The sequence below is a fragment of the Aedes albopictus genome, chromosome 2, assembly GCF_035046485.1.
Source record: "Aedes albopictus strain Foshan chromosome 2, AalbF5, whole genome shotgun sequence".
Taxonomy (NCBI): domain Eukaryota; kingdom Metazoa; phylum Arthropoda; class Insecta; order Diptera; family Culicidae; genus Aedes; species Aedes albopictus.
The window spans coordinates 283,669,165-283,677,772 of NC_085137.1; the positions used below are offsets into that span (position 1 = coordinate 283,669,165).

At 36.9% G+C, this 8,608-nt stretch overlaps 1 non-coding gene across 1 annotated transcript; it reads left to right on the top strand.

The window, feature by feature from the left end:
* Nucleotides 1-3,365: 3,365 nt before the first annotated feature.
* On the top strand, nucleotides 3,366-3,440 carry Trnan-guu (transfer RNA asparagine (anticodon GUU)). The gene has a single exon. It is a non-coding gene; the product is annotated as a tRNA-Asn (tRNA).
* The last annotated feature ends 5,168 nt before the right edge of the window (nucleotides 3,441-8,608 follow it).

Genomic DNA, 8,608 nt, shown 5'->3' on the forward strand with positions numbered 1-8,608 from the left:
ATTTTGTTTGTTACAAATGTTTAAACGTTAAAAAAATTTAAAATAAAAACTGTTTGTACAGATTGTTATTTTGTGTGGTAAACTCATAGACCCATATTTTCTATAATACTAAAAATTTTCCAAATTTCTTGAAGCTGTTCTAAACTTAACTATAATGTAAAGATTTCATAGAAGAACCGGGATGAAAAGACCTACCGTGTGTCGAGATAGAGCATTTTGAATGTTTATAGTTAATTTCCGATACAGTCCTTACACCGTCTTCGGCTAGAGGCCGCCCAGACTGAACATTACACTAACATTAGACAACGGACAACACATTAACACCCTGTGTACCAGTGGAGAATTTGTCGTTTAACGAAAAGTTTTCTCCGACTGGAGCGGGAATCGAGGCTTACAAGACACCTAAACGACTGACGCCGCTAACAACTCGGCCACGAAGCCCACAAATGGGGTTTCACAAAACATAACCTCTCTTTAGAAAGTCAATGGCTTACCGGTCAATACAAAAGTTGATAACCCTGATCGGAATTTATTCTTCATCTCTTTTCTTCTTTATTTTATGCACTGTCCATTTGACGTTTTCGTTTCATATTTTTTGTATATTCTCAGTCAGTCAATTGTCAGTCAATTTTTACAATTATTTTTTTTTTTCGCACAAACACGTCAGAGCTGTAAGGGATGCAACTGTGAAAAAAAAAATCATCAAGACTTGTTTACCCGTTCTCGAGCCTATTCGTGATATACAAACTCCATTTCATTTTTATTTATATAGATAGATAGATAAAAAAAGACAATTACACCGTATTAAACTAAAAAGTGTTGAATTAGCTTTAAGTTAAAAAACTCGTGATTAAAAATTTAAAAAATATATAAATAAATTTAAATTAATTCTATATGATTAAAAATAGGTTAGGCGGATTGCAATTTCCATTGGAAACGGCGTTTTTAAACGATATATATTTGACTTCGGATGGATGCATGAACAATATTAAGGGTATGTCTCCCATCAGTAATCTCACGCTCCCATGTTAATCCTATTGGATTGGAAATCAAGCGATTACGGCACCGATTGATTCCGTTCTTTTTGTTTTAATGGGTGCTCATTTCTAACAAAAAATACAAAAATATGAAACAAAATAAACAACGCTTCAATCCTTTGTTTTTCATAGGATGAACATGGGAGCAATACAGGTAAATTTTCGTTATTTACATTGACGTACATGATAAATTATATATCCACACATATATTTTTCAACCTTATAAAACTAAACAAATCGGAGCGTTTGGTGCGGTATGTCCACGCATCCTTCCTCTCCTGTAGATTCTAGAAATGCTTCGATTTTGAAGATTTAGGGTCTGTTTCAATTGGCGAATTAAAATTAATTCTTACTTAAATTTGACAGTTCGACACTTAAACTTGACAGTTCTCCTAATGAAATAATTATTAAACTGTCAAGTTTAAGTGAAAATTAATTTTAATTCTCCAATTGCAACAGACCCTTATTACTAAAATCGAGACAGTTCTAGAATCATCATTGCGGTAAACCCAACGCAGTAGGCCTGGCAGCTTTAATGCTTGTGTCATATTGTTGATATGGTGCAAGTATCAATACTGGCAAGAAAAAAATTTGGACGTAATCTAACCCAAAATTTTTCCGGGATGCTTTTTCGTATTGGCTGCGTTTGTGTTAGATTATATTAGATTAGAATAGATGAAAATGGAAGCCACGTGCTTAATAAGGGAACCAATACCCTAGTTTATGTGATTTAACTAGCGACTTACGTTTAATGGTTCTGTTATTTTCTGACCCAAAATAAGAATTCTGTTGGCGGTTATACTGCGGAGTCCTGCTCGAAATATGATTTGAATCAGCGAATTGTCAATCATGAATCACCGTGGATTTCAAATATTACCCTTCAATAAGTTGCAGTAATATCTACATAGGATAAACGCTCCCTTAGTGGAGGTAGTACCAATAGTGGTGGTAGTGGCAATTTAGCACGTTTTTGACCAAAAAGCTCGCAAATAACATTTTTAATAGATGCATTATACATAATTAATGACATTAATTTAGTTTCCTGTTCAGGAAATATCGAAAAACCTATGTTAAACAATTATTTTCCTTAAATTTTTTACTCCCTTGCACCCAAGGGGAATGACATATCCTTTTCTAACCGGAATATCCGCATTTATCCGTTTCTTACCGTCGCTAACCGTTGCTAAGCGAGCTGCTAAGTGAGCAGCGGTTAGACGCGGTTAGCGACGGTTAGAAACGGATAAATGCGGATATTCCGGTTAGAAAAGGATATGTCATTCCCCTTGCTTGCACCTATAGTGGTGGTAGTGTTCCTATAGTGGTGGGTCCCATAAGAATTCCGTGGGATGCGCCACTATAGGAACCAATGTTAAATTTTACCACCACAATAGGAACCATGAACCTATAGTTGGTGCAAGTGAATTATTAGTTAAAACTGAAATAAACGATGGTTTTTACATTTTTTCTAGCAAATTTAAATGAAAAACTACCGATTAGCGTTTTTAGACTTTTTATTTTATGGTAATATCAATTTTATTTAATTATTTTATTACAAGGAGCTACTAATAGCACCACTATTGGTACATTTACCCTACAATATTATTACATTTTTTTTGAAGGGTGAGAACAGAACTACTAAACATAAGTCACAAGTAGTATCACACAAACTAAATATTGTTCATGCATCCATCCGCAGTCAAATATATGTCGTTTAAAAATTCTGAGTTCTTTGAGTTGTATCAACAACAATAATATATTACAAGTGCACAGTAAAGAATATTCTTTTTTGCACCAACCTCAAAGTAACTGACAATTCTCAGGTCATTTTGACAGATGTAACATGAGCATGAAAAGGACAAAATCGATATAGTAGAATATATGATCCGTCTTTTTCTTGCATGTGTGTGGTCTGTCAAAATGACCTGAGAATTGTCAAACATTTTCATGGCTGGCTATGTTGGTGTAATCACAGATAACAGATGTTTATGCTAGTACAAATTTTTCGAAGAATCCTGTGTAAATGTTCAAAACGATATACGTAGGCTCACTATCGCCATCTACTCAACTTATTGCGACATTACATCTAACTTCAATGCAAGAATAGTTCAAAGTTCCAGTTTCATTCAAGATCGAATACAATCTTGAATGTAAAATTGCGTAGTGCATGCAATCTTGAAAGCGATCACTGACTATCGATCACTGCGCCATCTCTAAATGATTGCCACATGAGTTTCAGCTGCTCGTTACATACAAAATGGCTGTTGAGCATTTTTACACACATTGCCAATATAAGCATAAACGTCTGTTATCTGTGGTGTAATGAAGGGGGGGGGGGATCTAGCGTAGTGGTTAGGCTTCTGACTGTTAATCAGAAGGTCATGGGTTCAATTCCCACCCCCTCCAGGGGTGAGTGGGTAACAGTCTACGGACTATAAAAGAATAATGCAGTCTTCGGACACTAAAATGAATTGTAAAGCCTAAGGGCTAACACACCAACACACAACTGTAAAGTAGAAAAAAACAGTCGATAAAGAAGAACACGAATTGTAAACTCCACGGAGTATAAATAGAAGTAGGTTGGACATATGGCCTGCGATGCCGGTCCATTAGGAAGGTGAGTGCGCAAAAGAAAGCACCACCGATCAGAATAAGAAGAAGAAGAAGAAGAAGAAGAAGAAGAAGGTGTAATGAAGAAATAGATGCACTGAAGATGTAGGAAATCGCGCCACTTGGGCGGTGGCTTCTATATTCGTCTGTTTTCCACTATAACTCAGACAAATTTGAACCAATTGACACAACTTTTGGAATGTGGTGAGATAGGTATAGTATCTACCCGTGCACAACATTTCAAGTCAATTGGTTCAAAATTGACTGAGTTATAGTGGGAAACAGATGAATATAGAAGCCACCGCCCATGTGGCACGATACCCTACTCTATGCCACTTGGAATCGAATTATGAGTTCTTCCTTCGGAAGGGAAGTAAACTGTGGGTCCCGAGATGAACTATCCTAGGGCTAAAAATCTCGTTAATGCACACACTAAACGCTTTCAGCAATATTTTGCTTAATTTTGCCGAGCTGAAGGATCCAGCAAAATTTTTTGCTGAACTTTCAGCCAAATTTGCTGAATTTCAGCAAAACGTTACTGGTGATCAACAGAGTTTACTGAACAAATCAGCAAAATTTTGCTGAATTCCAGCAAAATTTTTGCTGAAGCTTCCAGCTCGGCAAAATTCAGCAAAATTTTGCTGAAACTCTCAATCGATTTTTGGTGTGCAAATACAACAAATGTACTCTATGCGGTAAGTGATACGCTTGTGATGTGATTTTGTTTTGGTTCACTTTAGTTTAACCTTCCTTTAGCATCTCGTTGGCAGCAGCTCGCTTACGTAGTGTACGGTAACCGTACTACGGTACTACGGTTTGGGTCAAAAATGACCCTAATGCCAAAGGAGGGTTAAAACAAGAAGATTAGGTGTGCTCGAAATCGTGAGTAGGTGCCGAAATCCAACGTATCTAAATACCAAGGTAAGATACTCCAACTATTATTCATGTATTAGTGAGAAAAAGAAAAAAAAAGCAAAAATAGTTATGAAATTTGCGCAGATTTGTATGGGGACATCACTATTTAGCAAACTTTAAAAAAAGCTTTCACATAAAAGCAATTGCCAACAAACACATCTAAAGGTCCAATCTGCAAAAGAGAGGCTGCGGGAATACAGTGACCGGCACAAAAAAAGATTCACCATATAGTGGTTACAGTTTTTCATAAAAACTACATGCAAAAGTGATAAAATATACCTTTCAATGAGTGCACTATATCCATTTTACATTGTTTTAGTAATCTGTGTTGAAAAATATTTGGTTTTTGAGGAATGAAGTGAATTCCAATAAGATTAGGAAAAAAATTAAAAATTGGGTATGACAGAAAAAAAGATCCACTTAGCAATTAATTCTGAAACTACAAAATTTCGCCAAAATTTCACACGTTTGCCTCTTGACGTATGCTATTGGGATGTTTTAGAATAGCACTACGGACCACCTGTTCCGGGGGTAAAAGTCCACCAAACAAGTAACCCCAATCCAAGGTGTCAGGCGACCCGTGCTGAGGGGGTTTTAAATACGCTCGATCTTTAACGGAACCCGTAGCGTGGGTAGATCACCTTTTTTGGTTGCGTTGCGGTGAAAGATCTACTGAAATGTAGTATCGTTTTTTTTTTTAATTTTGGAATATATTTTCTGGTAAATAATTCAAGGTATTATAGTATTCAATGCTAAATAAAACTAAGTTTACCCACTTTGCTTTGCATATAGTTAAAACCCTCACCATCTGAGGCTAAAGTCAATGCAAGAGAAATCAAATTGGGTTAGAGATCCATGTAGGGTAAGTGTACCAATTATGGCTATAGTACCAATTATTCGCCATAGTTGATTTTCACCCTTTAACGATATATAAAAAAAATTGTGAACAACAGATCACGTTCACAAAAGATGATTGCACTCATTTAAAGTCCACATTTTGCTCAAATTATGGTAGAAATAAATGATTTTCCTAAAAATTTCGGCTTCCTTGCACCCTTTTTCGCCATAGTGTACCAATTATGGCTAATCCCATAAGAAATGCATGCAAATAGTGCGAAAAGGAACCGAAGTTAAAAAATGTAGCCATAACTGGTACAGGGTTCCTATCATTGGCACACGCTATAATAAATACTAAAAGTAGTTTTGGCTCCGTTTTTATATTTTTCCTGTAAAGTATGGAAACTAAACTATCTTTTAACATATTGGTGACATTCGTTGGTCTTCTCGTTATTTTTGTACGAATAGTTTTCCTTAGGTAGTGCCATAATTGGTACACGCACCCTATATGTACTAACTCTTCGAAGACTGGACAGTGCTAGTACGCAAGGAACATGCTGGAATCCTTAAATATTACTGAACACATGTTTCATTATTGGAATGGTATTGCTGCTAATGTTAAAACCCGGGTTCTAAACTTCTTACTGGGCAGAATTTAGCAATAAACAAGGGTGACGTTAGGTTTCCGATGCATGGCCAATTATCAGTGCTCTTTTTTTTATCTGTATTAACGAGATTTTTAGCCCTAGGCTAGTTCAACTCGGGACCCACGCTTTACTTCCCTTCCGAAGGAAGAACTCACATTTGTGAGTTTGTCGGGAGTGGGATTCGATCCCAAGTCCTCGGCGTGATAGTCAAGTGTTCTAACCATCACACCAGATCCGCTCCCTCCATCAGTGCTCTTGTTTTGTTTTCTGTAAGATAGAAATTACTGAGAAAACAAAACAAAAACTGTATCAAACCCAATACTTTATTGCTTTTCAATGACAATTGAATAATGCGAATCTCTTGAAATAGCTTTCAAATTATCAAGGAGCCTCAGACCAACCTAACATTAGCTTTAGCTACAGTCTGGTAACATCCACCCCAAAACATAGCACCCTTAATTAACGGGCAACTAAAATCCTGCATTTTCTCCCACAAAAGATTTCTGCCGTACCACATCGCCCATTAGCAAACCAGATCGCGGACATATTTTCATAAGCGCGCTAAGTGCTGTAAACATTATGTATGCTACATTGAACTTTGGCATGCCACGTGAAAAACATAATTAAATTTTGCCTCGAGTCAAGCGATAATCACAGTCCTGTTCAAAATTTTGATGCTCGGCTTGGTATACCTCGGCATACCCGCGAATGGGAGCGCTGTGAATGACGGTAAATGGATTTCGCGGTTCACTTTACGAGTTACCGAGCCAGCCACAAATTTCATAGCAAACGGGTCGACGAAAAATGATTATAACACACTCCCCAGCCACAACTGAGGAGCATTCCAAGAGCCATATTATGAAAGGGACTGGACAGTGTTTGTTGTTTGGTCGTGGTTCACGATATAAAACCCCTTTTATGCCAGCCGATAATTTTCCAGCTAAGCGCGACGACTGTCAATATCCCATGGAACCACGGTTTAATTAGATCAATTGGAAGTGATTAAGACCGTCAACAGATATATTGAAATAATGATTTATGTTTAATGACATGGCTGTGCATGAGGCTGATGATGATTTGAAGTTATCGTCACATGGTACCTAGTATAGAAGTCCATTTGTAATTAAGTCCGTCTAATTATCCAAATTGATTTGCATTCTTCGCAAGAACAGTAGCCCAAGAGTAATAAACTTTCTAACTTGAGTGAGGGAGGAGCATCCACAAATAACCTTGCATGTTTTTGGCTTATTCTAAGGTTGGCGACATCGTGGATGACCGCAAAAGCGCTACCTGGGACCCGGATACTTTGATATAGGCTGTAAAACTAACAACAGCTACTCATCAATATTTTTATGCTTCATCATTCAACCAGATAGTGTAGAAAACTAGAAGCGTAAAAGCACCATAATTGCTTTCACAAAGTTTCCACAATTCACTTTTGCAATAGAATACTGTCAGGATCTGTACAAAATGTCAGTGCAATGTCTACTGATACCTGTATAAATCCAATAATAAAAAAAAACAAAAATCTCCAATCACATAGGTATAACCAGACGTGACACTTCGAACATTTTTCGATTCCAATCGTAGTCACGAAAACATATTTGCTCAATGTTAAAAGGACTTAGTTTGGCCAACTATCAGCTAGGTGGCGGTAGTGGGCAAACGCCAAACTGGAACGAAAACGATGCGAGCGCCACGGGTGGGCAGTTGGCCAACAATCAGATTTTTGAATGGACCTTTAAATCAGTGTACGACGGGAATCATCAGAATCATCTGTTGTCTGTGGTCCAATCGTACAACTTTAATTCGATTTCTTTATTATACATACTGTGGAAACAATTAAAAACTAACTCATCCATTAGTTGCAACTAACTAACCTAACTCATCGTTTAGTTGAATTCGTCCTTTATTCACATCAGTCATCAAGACCTCCTATATACACATATCATGGAAGATTGGAGCAGATTTGCTAGTACCATGCTTTGCCACATTTCTGTTCTTCTCCCTTCAACTAGCTTGCGTCACGGTTTCGAAAAATATAATATTGAATTCTGCACTGCCACTTCGGTGTCAATGGCACGTGACCTGACGAATTTGACTTGTTTGGTTTTCGACTCCATCTGTTTAATTTCATCAACGCATAACTGCTTGTCACATTTGATGGAATTATAGCATTTCAGATGTAGAGTGGGGCATATGAACTGTATTAGATAGCACGCATGGCGTAAGAAATTTTAGGAATGTGTGAGCTCGATAATGAAGACATTTATAAACTACTTTTAAAAAATACCAACAGTTCAGAGAAAATGCAAGGTGGCTACTGTACGGTGGCGGTAAAAACTTTTATTTCCATACTGCTGGCAGCAAACCAAGTTTCAGTGATATTATGAAAACACCAATCTATGGTGTTAGCCACATAAAGCAAAATTGAATTGAATTTAAATTCAGTGTTTTATTTTTTGCAATTAACGTTGTAAAAAACACTTTTTTGCAATTATATGGCATAAGATTGAACTTTTCAATCACCGAAATTGTGCCGAAATGGCCTACTTTTCTTCACTA